The sequence below is a fragment of the Protopterus annectens genome, chromosome 2.part0, assembly GCF_019279795.1.
Source record: "Protopterus annectens isolate FY-2018-M chromosome 2.part0, PAN1.0, whole genome shotgun sequence".
NCBI classification, from domain to species: domain Eukaryota; kingdom Metazoa; phylum Chordata; order Ceratodontiformes; family Protopteridae; genus Protopterus; species Protopterus annectens.
This window is the reverse complement of record NC_056728.1, coordinates 613,504,364-613,521,660: the sequence shown is the minus strand read 5'-3', so window position 1 is coordinate 613,521,660 and position 17,297 is coordinate 613,504,364.

Genomic DNA, 17,297 nt, shown 5'->3' with positions numbered 1-17,297 from the left:
TGGGAGATCGTAGGTTTACCCCGGGTATCACTTCTGTGTCACTGTTAGACAGAGGCACAGTATACTAACCTCGAAAAAGGGCATAGCAAAATTAATTTAAAATGGGTGGCGAAAGCCAAACACACTCTGCCTAGGCTTATAAATGCCCTAGGGCAGATAGCCTAGTAAGAACCTATGAACCTATCTATATATATATATATATATATATATATATATATATATATATATATATATATATATATATGTGTGTATATGTCTGCAATATATATATATATATATATATATATATATATATATATATATATATATATATATACACATATATATATTTATATATATATACATATATATTTATATATATATATATATATATATATATACGTATATATATTTATATATATATATATATATATATATATATATATATATATATATATATATGTGTGTGTGTGTGTGTGTGTGTGTGTGTGTGTGTGTGTGTGTGTGTGTGTGTGTGTGTGTGTGTGGGTGTCTGTAAGGCAATGTATACCCCGTGCAACCATACTTACACATGCTTACTGCTGTTTATATATGCTTAACCTGCTTACTAGTGCCTTATTCATTATTGACTCCAGTTAACTTTTAATTGATATTTTGCAGGTTATACAGCAGACAGATGTCGCAATATGTTCATGTACAGATTACCGATGATAAATGGTATGTGATACAGTGGGATTTGGTATGGGAATGTCTGTTCGTTAGGTGGTTACTCTAACCAATACACTGTTGCGGTGCTGCTTCATTCGCATATATACCCATATACTCATGGCTCCTGGTTCCCCAAAGACACACCCTAATGCCTCCCTAATACTGCTGGCATCCATTCTCCAGTTGGATTTGCTGTGTACCCACACCACAACACATTTGCTACTCCCTACTCCTATAGACACATCCCATTGTTTAACTCACTCCACGTATCCGCAGAACTCCCAAATGTTTAGTCTACAAACATTGGTGACGTGAGTGACTAAAAGAATACTATTCACAATTTTTGGGTTGTCCCACATGGGACACGCATGTGTTTATGTCAAGATTAGACTCTATACTTCATTACATCCTTACTCCCGTTAACATGACACTACAGTTAATTAATATGTATGACTATGTGGTAATGCACACATTACACATGAGAGCCTAATTATGTATGTATTCGGCTTATCTCTTTTACAAATAGACCGGTTTAGTAATTGGCGTTGCCATAGCAGGCAGATCACAGGAATGATTCCATGTGTGGGGAAGCACTCACATTTGATTATTGTCAGCATAGCACTGACTTCGGACATTGTACACACTTCTGCGTTTTACCAGTTTCGTCCCATCCCTCTTCTGCACAACCTATTATTTTATCTACTGTCAAGGTTTGTAAGGGGTCATTCATGTTATTTATGTCTGCAAATGGGATGAATGTGTTACAGAGAATGTACTTCTACATATAGATGTCTGCATGTGTGTATGCATATATATTTTTAACAAACTCACTGAACTCCACAGGGCAGTCCAGTTAGAACCAGCCCATCCAACCCTGGCATGCCTGGCTCCATAATTTCATACCCATAGTTTCTCCACCCCACTCGTGTTCAAAATACATGCATACCTTCCATTGTCCACTTGTTATCGCAGTCATGGCACACCTCCACACATTGCCCTCTCCAGAGCGTTAGGGGCCCTACATGTATGTTGTCCCACCCCATGTATTCTCAGGCTGTCCCACCATTTAGTCCTTGAACATGCCTGCCCTTGCTTGTGCAATGGTCGGAAGGCCAAATGGTCTATCAATTTTTGTGTAGTCCCACTAGGGACTACGCTCTGTGTGTAACGTAGACTTAGCAATTCAACAATGTTACTCCCACTGGTAATATCCTGTCTGGGGTGTAAGTAGCTGTGCTTTGCTCACTCCTGCCTAGCTGAATATGACATACGCTGACAGCGCTATGTAATACTGGGGTTGCTGTTGATTCCCTTCTCATTCCTTTTGTATGCTTTATTGTTACGTTGTTTTTTCTTCATATATATATATATATATATATATATATATATATGTGTGTGTGTGTGTGTGTGTGTGTGTGTGTGTGTGTGTGTGTATATATATATATATATATATATATATATATATATATATATATAAATATATTATATATCTGTATATACTTATATACATTTCCTATGTTGGTCACTGCTTAGACCCACGCAAGTGTACTCAGACTTGCTTACTGGTACTTATATGTGTTTACTATTGCTTATTTGTGTTTACACCTGCTTACTAGTACCTTATTCATTATGACAGTGCCACTTTGCTTGAATTATATTTAAGTTAAATATCTCATGTGATACTCTTATGTCGGTTTTTCAACAAAACGACATTCATTCCACATGTTAAATGATATGTGCTATTGTTGGGCTCGAACTGTGACTGCCTGTTTGATAGACTGATGCTCTAAGCACTACATTATTGACACTTATGTTGATTCCGCTTGTTTTTCTCTATTTGAATAAATATGATGTGTACGCTACATTCGGTGGATGGCGGTGATGCGCAAACACGCTGTGCTTTGCTTACACCTTCGCTATTGCTGCAATTGAAATGTATAATAGGGACACGAGGACAGGGAATCTAATTGTGACAGTTATAGGGACAGGGCTTTACATTCCACTATGTACTTGTGTGTTTATTACTTTTTTATTTCACTGTTCGTGGATGCTCTTGTATGCTTAGCATACATTTTGGTATCCACAGAAACTGAATTACTGACTTATTATTAGGGGTGGGCTCTAGTAGTAGACATAGTAGGTTTTGCAAGTGTCAGGGCATGTTTATGCCTCTGTAGAGCACTTGTACATGCCCCCTGCATCTGCACAAGTTTTCTGTGCACGTCACGGGTGCAGCGGCACGCCCTCATACATATTCATATGGCGCTGCTGTGCCATCTGTCATGAGGATGCTCGGCGCAAGGCTAAAACCGTCCTTGGGCCGAGCTTCTTGAATCCTGGGGTTTAATATTCATGATACAAAATATATATCAGTATGCTGTGAGTAGCATAGTAGAAACAACAGTCTAAACAGCATTGCAGGTTCCAAAATATTTCATCAAACATATGTATAAACTGTGCAAATAGAACCAGCAATGCAATATCCCATATGCATTTCCCCTCTCAATAAAATAAGCTACTTAAGATAAAACAGCAAATGCAGCAATGTACACCTACCAGTCACAGAAAACATCATAAGCCGAGTAACACTAAGGGAAAATTCAAGTAAAGTCTGCAGGACTTATTCAATGACAGTCTATAATTTAACATGTTACAAGACTACTAAAGAAGTCTGTACACATGAATATGTGTGTTGCCAGTCTCAAATGATTAGATTACTTTAACTGAATTTATTCAAACACTGCAGACAGATGCCACTTATTGCAAATATTTATCAACAAAGTAAAATGGGTAGGTGTAGGGAAAAATACATCTCTTGAAATATTTCAACACAATCCTATGCATTCCTATTGCAAAAATGTTGACAGGAATTTGTTTGGCAACACTTAGGAAACATGGCAATCCTCCCTAGCACAATGGAAGCTCTGTAGCCCATTTCATGTGTATAAGGTATAAAAAAACTCTTCTTGGTACTTGGAGCACGTTAATTAGTTTTCTCCTTATTATCCTTTCTGAATCACTCAACTTCCTCTATGTGGTAGGGAGATAAACACAGTATTGGTTCCTTCATGATGACATGCACATGTATCAGCAGTACGAGAACTGGGATTAAGGCTTTGGCCCAGCTATTATCTCCCAGCTATTATCTTGCAAGTGTGTTTCATTAGCATTTCTGGTCAGTCAATATTTGTTAATTACAAATGCTATTGAGAATTACACTTTGAGAGGGTGTGTTGACAAGTAAGCATTACAAATAGGTTTACATTATTTTCTCAATAAAGTAAGGCTGAACCTTGACGCACATATTTGTCCACATCTAAAATGTATGTGAGTTCCTGTGTACATGCTAGGCATGGGATGAAGGAGACCACAATGTGACTAAACCCTAAAGCATATATACAACATAAAAATACGTGATTATATTAATGCCAGTCTTTAAAATATTCCTATCAAAAAGGTAATAAAATTAATGCACAGCAATATTATCAGTAACTCTGCCTGGCAGAAAATTATTTCTCCCTCACATTCATTATTACCCTCATGACTCCAGTAATCTCAGCAATGTCAAAATGGCTGTCCTATCTAGCAGTACAATTGTACTCTCTATGGAAAAATAACAGTCTGATACCATGGTTATAGCTTAACTTTCTGCTTTTTATTTAACTGTTTAAGTGATGTAACATGTTCCTGATGTCAATGCTCCAATGTAATGCCATAGACTTAGTGTTCAATTCTTTTGAAAGTGTCGTCTACGTGAAACTAGGAATCATTGTTATACACATTTTAATTTAGAAACCTGAAAAGTTGTAAAACCATTACAGTGAATTTTATCAACATATATATATATGTGCATATATATATATATATATATATATATATATATATATATATATATATATATATATCTATATCTATATACGTATATATCTATCTGTCTATATATTTTATATATATATATATATATATATATATATATGTGTGTGTGTGTGTGTGTGTATGTGCATGTATACATATATAGATAGATAGATAGATAGATAGATAGATAGATAGATAGATAGATAGATAGATAGACAGGGGTCTATATTATGTCTGTTAAAGACAAAAATTACTTCAGCAAACAGCGGAAGTTTTCCCATGGTTTGCAAACACTTGCCCAAAAACCATCCAGAAAACACAACAGACTACTCAAATCCATCTAAGTGAGGGGATTCACCCCCCCACACCCCCAATGTGAAGGGCTGTGTCCCCCACAACCCCTTACTATACCATATATGTATATATATATATATATATATATATATATATATATATATATATATATATATATATATATAATATGGATCTACTGTATTTGGTTGAATTTCATTTGGTTGAAAATGATTTCAGGCAGCCCACTTCACTGAAACCTCATTTGACTGAAAGCACATTTGGTCGAATTACGTTTGGTCAAAAATGGAATATAACCCCTGCCCCACTGCAGTGCGACCCTGGAGTGAGAATATAAAGTTAGGGAGGGTGTGGTGGCACAGTCCCCCAGATTGGGGTGTGTGGGGGGCATAGCCTTCCACATAATTGCAGTGTATGCACTATTATATACATGTGTATCCATTAAAAATACATTAAAACATATAACATCAGTAAAAACTGGCTGCAATATGTGGGGTGCTAGGACCCACCCCCCCCCCCATTATCGGTGGCTGTGCCTCCCACACAACCCCTAACTTTATATTCTCACTCCAGGGTCACACTGCAGTGGGGCAGGGGCTATATTCCATTTTCAATCAGCTGTAATTCGACCAAATGTGCTTTCAGTCAAATGTGGTTTCAGTTAAGTGGGCTGCCTGAAATCATTTTTGATCAAATGTAATTTGACTAAAAGCAGTAGACCCATATACATATAAATATATATATATATATATATATATATATATGGATTTTTACGTGCAGAGTTACCAGCCCTGATGCACAACCTTCAATGAAGGCATGCCCATTCACGCATGTCACCACGCAGAAGACGCTCTAGCTGAGAATCGAACGTGACAACATCTTGCTGTGAGGCGACAACGCTACTGCAGCACCACTACCGAAGTATATATTAGTAACAGCACAAAAGATGTATGTTTTTTCCACAGAATTAATATTATACCTTTATAACTTTAAGTGACATAATACATATGATAATTACTTTTTATAATTTTAATGTACCCTACAACTTCTACAGACATACACACAAGCACACACAATTTATCCAAATATTGAAGACGAAATATATTTTTGTGTTCACTTTGGGTGATAATCCTAATAATGTTACCTATTCTGGAGTGGCCACATTAATTATATTAATGATATTGATAACCCACTTCTCTATACAACTTGTGGAAGAAATGATACATGTGCAAATAAATGAGAAAACTTAACTAGCAAGGTAGTAAGGTAGTTGAATATAAACACTCAATAAAACAGCTTGGAAAACATCTATGTACACTGCTTCAGTGGCATATCTGTATTATGAACAAGTGTAAATCAGCCTTGAATATGTTTGGTAACACATCTCATCCTGTCCTCTCTGTATGGCCCTTTCCTCAATATTTACCCTCCTGTAAAATAATAATGAGGATGTTTGGTAATACACCACACACATGGATAACAACTAAAATGTCCTTTTTATCTTTATTATCTGCTTATTTACTGCTTTATTCTAGGTCTTCAAAATACTTCATTACTTGACAGCATAGCACACTGTCAGTGGTCAGTGATGACTATAGAAAAATGTCACTTGCCATCGTATTGCAAAAACAGAAAAAATAATTATGCATGCACTAATCCTTTGCCATGGGACAAGCAGATAAGGCTGGGTTCAGCATGCATCAGTTAGTATTGAAAATATAAAAACAATTAACACAATGAGAAATATTCCACATAAAACAATCTCTGCCTCAAATTATTACTCCAATTAAAAAAAAAAAAAAAAACATATAATGCAATACAGGCAGGGTTGTTAGGAGAAGGTGTTATTTCCAGTCTTGTAGACATCTGTAGTCCTCTCCTTAGACATTTGCAATGTAAGTTTTCTTTTGGTTTATTTGTTAAAACTTAGAGTTCAGAAGTTCATGCTCCATTGTGTTATGGGTACAATTCCAAGGTGCTATGACTGACACTTTTTTATTTTGTATGTGACAGCAATGCATCCTGTAATACTTAAACTAAATTTTCATGATGACAACATAAAGGTAGATGATTATATATTTGCATGTCATAGTATTAACATTATGAATGCTATAAACCATCTCTGAATGTATTCCAAGTGGTGGAACACTGTCATCTGAAATGTAACTGAGAAATCAGCAGTAATCAGCATGAACTATGGTCATTGTAGAACATGGGTATCTACTAATCAGCATACATGGCCAAGTGTCACTGCTGCATTTCTCACCTAAACTGGACATTGATGGAATCCACATTTAAGTTTAGCTCATTTACATGCCTTACCTTGTGCAAACAAGGTTCTCTATAGTGTTCACTGTGCACAGGCTGATGCACATGAGATCTCCTCTTGGCACAGTTTCACCTGATTTTTTCCTGAGAGCTTTGAAGGAATGAAATGGCAGGGGATTGTGACAATAGTGATCCATTTAGAGTAGACAGGGGACTGAGGAGGAGTTTAAGATGTTTTGAAACAATTTATGTTAAAAATTACTGTCAGAGGTACAAGGCTAAGGTTTGAAATAGTTTAGGCAAGGCAGTCACCAAAGCTACTGGCATCCCACACATGGGGTGAACAATGCCATCACCATTAAAGTGAAGGGAAATGAGAAAACAGGACCTGCTTAGCTGATGGAAAGAATATTATAAGACCCACTCACCACTTTGCTACTGTAAGCATATCGCCCAACAGCCATACAATACACTGCCAAGACATGGCTACATGTGTGATTTTTCAGTACTATATTTCCTTATGTGTATCCCTGCAGAGTGCAATGGAAACTGGGAGGCATATCAGGAGAGACTGCAACACCTCATAGAGGTTCATATGGGTTCAGGTATGACTGATTACCATTTCATAACAACACTGATTTTACTAACAGGTTATAAATAATGTGGAAATCAGGTCATTAAGTGGTTGTCAAACAACTACATGAGTATGTATATTCTACATTTGCAAACCACTACTCTCAAACTCTTAGTGCAAGAAATCTGGACAAAGCCTAAAATAATGGAGATGCAAAGGTCCAAAAATAGGGACAAATTTAAAATATTGCTCTTATGAACATAAAAAGTTGCTAGAAACACAGGATTTGTGCTGCATGTATTTTCTGAAGGATATGAAGTCTGAAACTTAAATGTATGTCATTTAGTGACTTCAATCCTCAGTGATTGGCAAGAAAACCACAAATTTTATTAGGAACAGGTGATAAATATGAGGCAAAATTCTGGACATTCTACAAAATCTGAACAATTGAGAAGTATGTTGCAAATTATACAAACCTGTATGATTAGCTCATGCAACTTTGCAGTAGTTACTTGTTAGTTAAAGACTGATACATGTGGGTTCAATTCCAGACAACAAAAACTGTTGTACAATGCACACTTTACAATTCAGTATTTGCTAGATGTAAACTTGCTAGCTGTAATTATTATGTAGAATGTTATGTACACAGTCTCAATACTGAGTTAATGAACTGCTCTACATAAACAGGTTTGAAAATGATCAATTAAAATAATGATATATTATTATTACTGCTGATATTGTATTGTTAAATTTACAAATGTTTGCGTGTTACTGTATCTCATTGTATACTTACTGTTATTTTTTTTTGTGTGGAGATTTTCTCCCCGGACCTCCACTGAAAAAGGGTTTTGCCCAGTTAGACTATCCCGGTTAACAAATGCCAAATAAATAAATAAATATTCACAGTTTGTGTAGAATGTTCATAATTTTTATAGCCAGATAATGATTGCATCACTGTACCCTTCCATATTCATATCTGGATGAAAAGTTTTTTTAAAAATGTATGTGGAATATGCCCTGACCGTGGCATACTAATTTTATAGAATGTTTATGATGTACTGTATATATCTTTTGTCTCTTACCCACCCTCTTTCTCTCTGTAATTTCTATTTTTTCTACTTTAATTAAATTTGAACACGCATTCCTGCTGCATTACAACCGGCTCCTGTGATTCAGATTGCCATCACACCACAGGTGGCTGTGGCAGTACTAATCTGGATCCCAACCTGCCAGCATTGTCTGTATAACATCTATACTACCTGTACCACATGTTAATGAAGTATTTCCTATCTGTGCCACCTATGTCAGGTAGCACAAGGAGTAGTACCAGTGGAGCTGGTGATTATGATATGCGACAAGAGCTGACATGGCTGGTGGAGGAGATTATGGAAAGGGGCCTCAGTTCCCCATATTGAAAGTATCCTGCAACAATTTGTCAAATTGTTGCCCAATCTGACAGTGCTCCAGGCATCTCTGTCAAGAGATGGTGGTGACAATTCTGAGATAAGGACTAGATTCCCACTGTGTTCATGCTGGCTGTAAATAGACCTATGAATTCCCATACCTATCCACTATTATGGTGGCCCTTAACCCTTGTATCCATCACCATCCCTTTGCCTCTCTCTTATAAGTCCTTTATGTCTGCATCTACTTCATAACCTACCCAACATACCTATCTCTGCTATTCCTAAATTTCTCCCCTTAGTTTAAAATAATAAACAAACAAACAAACAAATAAATAAATAAACAAAGGAACAAAAATATCCCCACACATAACTCCTCTTCACTGATGTGTATATGTGTGTGTGTGTGTGTGTGTTTGTCTGAATGCGTGTGTGTGTGTTTAAAAACAGCTGCTAATGGGCAGTCTTGCCTTACTCAACAAATTGGATGTGCACATCTTTACTTGGGGATACAGTTTACACAGATGAAGGTATTTGATCCTCCCATGTTGTATTCCCTTATACAAGAGGCCACTGACAATTATGCTATGACTTCCTCTCTGTCATGAGTAGTTGGGGCACAGGTTGAGAGAATGCAGATGTAGTCAGGAGTTGTAATACAGGATTGTGAAGGTATAAAATAAGAAGCCAAGGCACATAGCACAAAGTGGATCCTCACCTCAAGTTCACAGCATAGGTACATAGTCATGTTGTGGTAAGCAGGTGCACTGCCATATTTGTGTGTGTGACGTAAACAAGAGTGTGCATGACAAAACAGACCGAATCAAGTGCACACACAGTGAACAACAGATACATAAACCAATAACAGGCATAACTGGCTTACTCAGTAAATGTGATGATTCTACTTAGGTGTAACAACTACACTGGTGGAGGCTTTTGATTCTCCCAAGTGTGGAACTCCTGTTTACAGAAGGTCACATACAATCCAAGAAACTGCTGCAGACAGCACTTCAGATGTGTGCTTTCTGTCATCTCTAATACAAATTCCTCTGTGGTATCAACCATTTTCGTACAGGTTTAAGACCTTTAATGATCTTTAATGAGATAGGCAGGTCTTAAAATCTGGCAATGTGTAACTAGTATGATTGTGTATATTAGCAACTGATATCAGGCAGGTGTGATATGTGCAAGTCTACTTAGGGGTTACATTTACACAAGTGGAGAGTTTTGATCTTTTTACAAGAGGCTTCATGCAATCAAACCCTCTTCTGAAGATATCCTTTCAAATGTATAGTTTCTGAAAACTGATATAATTTTCTCTGTGGCATCAGCAGTTAGCACACATGTCTTGTATCGGTATTGTGAGGTAGGCAGGTGTTAAAATGGGTTCCCATATATAAGTTTGAATGCCCATATACCTGAATTCACAAGTTTGGATCAAAATGTAAATTCCAGAAGATCAAACTAACAAAAATAAATTGAACAGTGCTTCTTTTTTTGCAGTGACCTAGATTGTGTAGGATAGTAGCACAATGGGCGTCGGGATATTGGTCCTGTCCCCACTGGGGTGCATTCTCAGAGGTGGAATATATAAGCAGCATGGTGTGCGCTGTGGCTAGCCACTCTTCAAAAGCATGTATCTGGTGTGTTTTTTTGTTGTTCAGTCTTATGGGTTTCAAACATTTTAGCTCAATCTTCTGAGATTCAAGCATATGGCCATTTGAGCTTATAAACTGGAAGCATTCAAATATGGTAATGTGCACCTTGTACGACTGCGTATATCAGCAACTGATATCAGGCAGGGCTGACTTACTCAAATACATTGATATGTACAGTTGTACCTAGTGTTAACATGTACACACAGAGAGGGTTATGATCCTCTAAGTGTTTTACTGTCTTTTTTGGGAGACCAAATATATTCAAACACATGCTGAAGTTGTGCTTTCTGACATCTGTACTATGACTTCCTCTGTGGCATCACCTGTTAGTGTACAGGAGTATAAAGTGATGTAAGCTATATAAGCAGGTGTTCAGATTTATCAGTGTGTACCTTTTATGAGTGGGTGCAAAAGCAAATTTTAACAGGCAGGAGAGGCTTACTCAACAGTTGTGATGTGCACAAGTCTACTTTGTGGTGATGAGGCTTTTACAGGTGGAGGGTTTTGATTTCCTCATACAAAACAATCCATCTTAAGGTAGGCCATATGCATTGCTTATGTATATAATATATGCATAAGCATATAACATTGCTTATGTTATCTCTTCATCTGGGTGCCTTCTTGCAACTGTAACTTGAGTTGTTTTGTCAGGTGTAGCGATTGCAGAGTGAGTTAAGCAGGTGTTTGAATCTGGCAGTATGAAACTCTTGTAAGTGTGTTTGAAAAAGGAAATGGTAGTAGGCAGGAATGGTTTAATTAACAGGACTGGAAGTGAAAAATTGCATATAGTGGTAAAATTTCTGCAAATGGAATGTTTTGTTTTCACCCAACTTTGGACTTCCTTTTGAGAGGTACATATGCAGTCTAACACAATTCTCAATTTATCCCTTCAACTGTGGTCCTTCGGAGAACTGTGTTACATGTTCTTCTGTGGTGTCACAAGCTACTTGCACAAGTCTCTACACCATGAGATGCACCATCAGGAGTTCCCATTCACATGTGTGTACCTTGTCTGAATGTGTTCAGAAAAAAATAAACAAATTAATATTGGTTGCATGCTGGAATTACTCAGTTTTATGTAACTTTGATGGGTGGTTGATTCGGATCCCATAAGTGCTGTAATTCCTTTTAAGCATGCCCAGTTTAACAAAATACCATTTAAACCTTCCATTGCATGATTGTCAGTAAAAAGCAGCATCACTATTCATCAGCTGGCAATTTTCCTTTCTCATCCTCAGGATAACCTGTTAAGGATTTCCCTTTGGCTGTATGGTTCTACAGACTGCTGGGCAATGTAAGTTAAAACTGATGTATGGAAGACAACAAATTTGATAAAGTTCTGTACACAAAAGTCAAATTCAGTCAGCTCTTGCAGTTCACTATATCCCTGATGTGCTTTTCCAAATGCCTGTGAGGTATGCTGAGTGCTGTGATCCAGCAAATACTGTTGTCTGTTGCACAATGATCAATTCCTTTCTCATTTTCCAAAAAAATGTTGTCATATAAAGACCAAATGTATAGTTTCATACAACTGCTGTAGAAAATTTCTAACTGCATTAGATAATACATGTGTCATACAATTGTGCCTTTACAATACTATCTGATATGCACTGAAGTAGTGTATGAAAGACTTCTTGCTAGACAGGTTGGCATACTGAACAGATGTGTATTGCAACAGTCTCTTTGAATATGACCCTTTCATAAGGGCTCTTATGCTTACTTTTACACATCCCCTTATACTGTCTCACACATGCTTGCTGATGACCTTCCTCTATATAAGTGATTTCTGAAATGATTTCCATCACAGTGTAGGTTTTAATAACATGTTCAACATCTCTGTGCACATACATCTGAGCTGTTATGATTTTCACATCATGCATGTATGCGTCATAGTAACATATATGGTACCATTTTTTAGAAGTCCTTGTGAGATGTGAGATACAAGCTCTTCATCAAAAGGGAAGAAAAAAGGTTTTATTTATATTAAGCTTTAATATTTTAAGGTGCACATATACTGTGATATTTTGTTTAAACTTCTCTACTTTTTCTCCATGCTTTAGTCAAAAATGATATATGTTTGCATTCTTAGTTTATTGAGGAACCTTACTCTTGTGGCTTTATTTACTGTTGTGTGAAGATTATGTATTACTGCAAGATTTTAGCATTTACATACTATACTGCACTTCCATTTCCATAAGTAGAATTGTATGTAAAAGGTAGCTTGTTGAATTCTAAAAGCAGGCTGACACCTCAATCAGTCTTGTAGCTTCTTCCACAGTTGTGTCAGGACCGTGATCTACTACCTGACTTGAATCTCATTTAGTCATTTATTACAGCATTACTTTTACATTTCTGCGCAGTCTGGTGCCTTAGTCTATAATGCGATTGCAGTAGTGGCAATATTGTGAATTTTGCTTCAGGGTTTGTGCTTCAGCACTTTTTATAGCTGTATATACCTGGTTCAAGTTGTATTCCAGTGCCAGTCTGTTTACCTTGCTCCTGTTTTTTTCCCATGGACTTATAGTCTGCCAACCCTCAAATGAGGCATTAAGCTAAAAGTTTCTGAAATTCTAACTGCATGAATTTAGCTCAAATATTGGCTTTATTTGATCAGATCACTTCCTAGAAAGTCTGCTATATTTAGCAAAAAGATACACCCACTCAGTATCTTTTGTTCAAAATTCTGAGAGGTGTGAGATACAAGGGAAGAAAAAATACCTGCATTTAGCATCTGTCTAAATATTTAAGATGTGTTGTAATAAACTGCGTGGGGTATATTTTTGTACTTCTATGCTTTTTGTCCATGTTTTTACCAAACAATATGTGTTTACATTCTTTAATCTGCCCTGGGACCTTAGTCTTGCAGTGTAGTTTTGTGAAGACTGTGTATTACTGCAAGATTTTTACATTGTTTATACTTTATACTATACTTATATTTCATAACCAGAATTACATGTAAAAGATAGCTTTTTTGTATTTTGAAACCGGTCTGGGGCATCAGACCATCTTGTAGCTTATTCTTCACCATATAACACCACAAAAAACATGGAGAACAACCAGGATGAACACCACAAAAACACATACATCTTGTAGCTTTTTTCATATGTGTGGAAGGGCTGTGATCTACTGCAAGATTTGAGAAACATTTAGTCATTTATTACAGCATTACTGATAAATATATGCATAGTCTGGTGGCTTAGTTCGTGGTGGGATTGCAGTAGGGCCGGTATTTTGAATTCTCCAGGATGTGTGCTTCAGTACATGTTATAGCTGTAGTAACCTACTTAAAGTCACATTCCAGTAGTTTGCTGCCTTAATCTGAGGTAGGATTGCAGTAGTGGCAGTACTGTGAATTCTGGCCCAGGATTTCTGCTTCAGTACTTTTTATAGCTATATATACCTGCTTAACTCAGTATTCCTCTCCCTTTCTGTTTCCCTTACTAAGATTTTCTTTGTTCTTTGTGTCTGCCCCACCTCCCCCTGAGACATTAAGCTATAGATACCTGCTTAATGCTGCATTCCTCTGCCTTTCTGTTCACATTTTGATCACTTTTTCTCCTGTTCTTTGATTCTGCCCCAATCCCAGTGAGATATTAAGCTAAATGTTTCTGAATTGAAACCACAGGACCTGAACTCTAGTATTAGCTTTATTTGATTGGAGCCCTCTCTAGCAAATCTGCTATATTTAACACACAGCTACATCTACTCAGAGTCTTTTGTTCAAGACTCTGACAGATGTGTGACATACGCTTTACAACACAAGGGAAGAAAAAAATGTATTATTCAAACTTTGCTTAAATATTTTAAGTTGCACTTATAGTGACCTGTGTGGTGATTCTTTTTTATACTGCCCATCTTTTTTGTAAATGTTTTAGCCACAAAAGTTATCCTTTTTGCATTTTTTAGTTTGTTCTGGGATCATAGCCTTGCAGCTTCATTTTCAGTTGCATGAAGACTGTGTATTACTGCATGATTTTAGCATTGTATATACATTATACTGCACTTCTACTTCCATAAGTAGAATTACATGTAAAATGTATTTTTTTTGTATTTTGAACCCATTCTGAGCCCTCAATAAATCTTGTAATGTCTTACACAGTTCTGGTAGGACTGTGAATTACTGCCAGATTTGAGCATCATTCAGTTATTTATTATAACACTACTGAAAAATGTCTGCATAGTCTAATGCCTTAGTTTGTGGTGGGATTGCAGTAGTGTCATGTCATTACTGTGATTTTTTTTCCAGGATTTGTGCTTCAGCACTTTTTTATAGTTGTATATTTCTGCATTCCAATGCCTTTCTATTTACCTTAATACTTTTTTTCCCAATGTGCTCTAGGTCTGCACACCCATAACTGAGATATTAAGCTAAAAGTTTCTGAAATTCTATGTGTAGGACTTTAGCTACAGTACTGGCGTTATTTGATTGGACCCCCCCCCCCAGCAAGTATGCAACATTCACATGGAAAGGGGTTCTGTGGCCCATCCTTTACTAGAAATAATAGGGCGCATTGGCGGGTTGCTCAAGCCCTTGTGTATTTTTGGTAACCCATATACTATGGGTATTACAGGATGTTCAACAGAAAAATAATTAAAAATGGACTCAGATATCATACCAGTGATCAAAAGATCAAATACTTAAAAGGATACTCTATCTATAATCCCTTTGACCATATTAATAGGCATACATTTGTATCTATTATGATCATCAAGTAAAACCAACATCTGTTTGATGTACAATTCCTTGTCTAGTAGCACTATACCCCCTCCTTTATCTGCAGGTCGTATCTCAATAAAAGTTAGTTGTTTCAACTCTTGTAGTGCCTGGTATTCATGATAGGACATGTTAAAAAACTGAGGTTTAACATTACGAACAAACACTTCACTTATCTGAGTATCACAGATGTCTAAAAAAGTGGCTATAATAGCATTATTCTGTGGAATATACATACTAGGCTTTTTAAACAGGCACTGGGCAGTCATATCTTTCTCAAACATGGCTTTCAATGTTAACGTTCTGACAAACAGTCTCAAATCTTTCAGCATTTCAACTAAATCAACTTTCTAAGCTGGAACAGAGCTCAGTCCTTTATTATGCAATGACAATTGCGTGTCTGTAGGCACATATGATGAAATATTAAAGTCTAAACCTGTTTGAGTCTTTTGCCGTTCTTGTAGTGCTCGTCTGTACTGTGCATTCTCCTCATTTTCCCATTCCTGGTGCAACATCTGGAGTGACCCCTTATCAGTAGTGGATTGTGGAGTATAAAATGCTCCATATTATTCACCACTAATGTAGTTCCATCACTAGCTGCCTTCGGCACTGGTTGTGATGTTTTCGGTTCTTTGCCTAGCCACCTGACCATCAAGTGGTTGCAAATTTATAATACTATGGTCTTTACCTCTAGTTTGCCTTAACACAATCTTATTATTCATTCTAGCATCTGCAAACTGTTCAAACGCTCTCCCGTTCCTCTCAGCTGTTGCTTCAGATTGCATAGATGATGTCAAGCTGACTCGACCAATCACATCAGCCGCTCCTGCAATACTGGTAGCTGTGGATCCTCTGCCAGTTTCATGTTGCAAAGAATTGACATTAGATCTCTCCTTGGCCCAGGAAAAAACATTCCCGGCCTTAAAGTCATTTAAGTCTCTCTGGAGCTTGGGTGTCTTAGTGGCTAGAAGCCTTTTTTCATACATCTGAATACTGTCATTAGCACATCCATCTTGTCGCCTAATAAATCAGATGGATATGTGTCATATAACTCATTCTGCAGCTTTACTAATGTCATTCAGCAAATCATGCTCTTGCGGTAGAAAAAAAAGTTTATTAATGGCTGCATATACTTAGCACTGCATTCAAGATGTAATAGCTGCCATTTTCTTAATAACTCTGGATGAGTTTGACCATATATCTGCATGGTGAGCACTTGTAGTCCTCTAGGTGCAACACCATGCTTAATGGTAGCTTCAAAATGAAAGTGCTGCCACTGCAGGCTCTTAAATTTATAAAGTTTATTTTCCAAGTCTTTATATTTGGCCAAAAAGTTGCTGTAACTTACAGTATCAGTCACAGCAGCATTGCCCATTGCAGACAGATAAGTTGTCATCAGAGGATTGCTGTTTGAGCCCAATAGAGTATTAAAACAATAAAGAGAATATGTTTGCATTCCTGCAGCTGCCTTCTGTAAAGAATCAGAAGATATTTCATTCTGGGCTATTTCAGCCATTCCTTCTGTCATGTTTGGTTTGGAAGAATAACAAGTAAAGAATATTATCAAATAAAATTCCCAAACTGATGAAACAACCAGTGGAAAAAGCAAAATATACTGAGAAAAAACAAATAACACTGGTTGTAACAAGGCTAAAAACGAAGCATTTAATGGAGTAAGCGCTTTCACGGATACAGGGCTTCTTAAGACTACAATCAAACAAAAAGCATCACATTTAAATACTAAAACAATCAAATTAATTATGACATCATACAATTAAGACATAACATACTTAAAGGAACACTGTATAACAACTCTTAAAAACAAT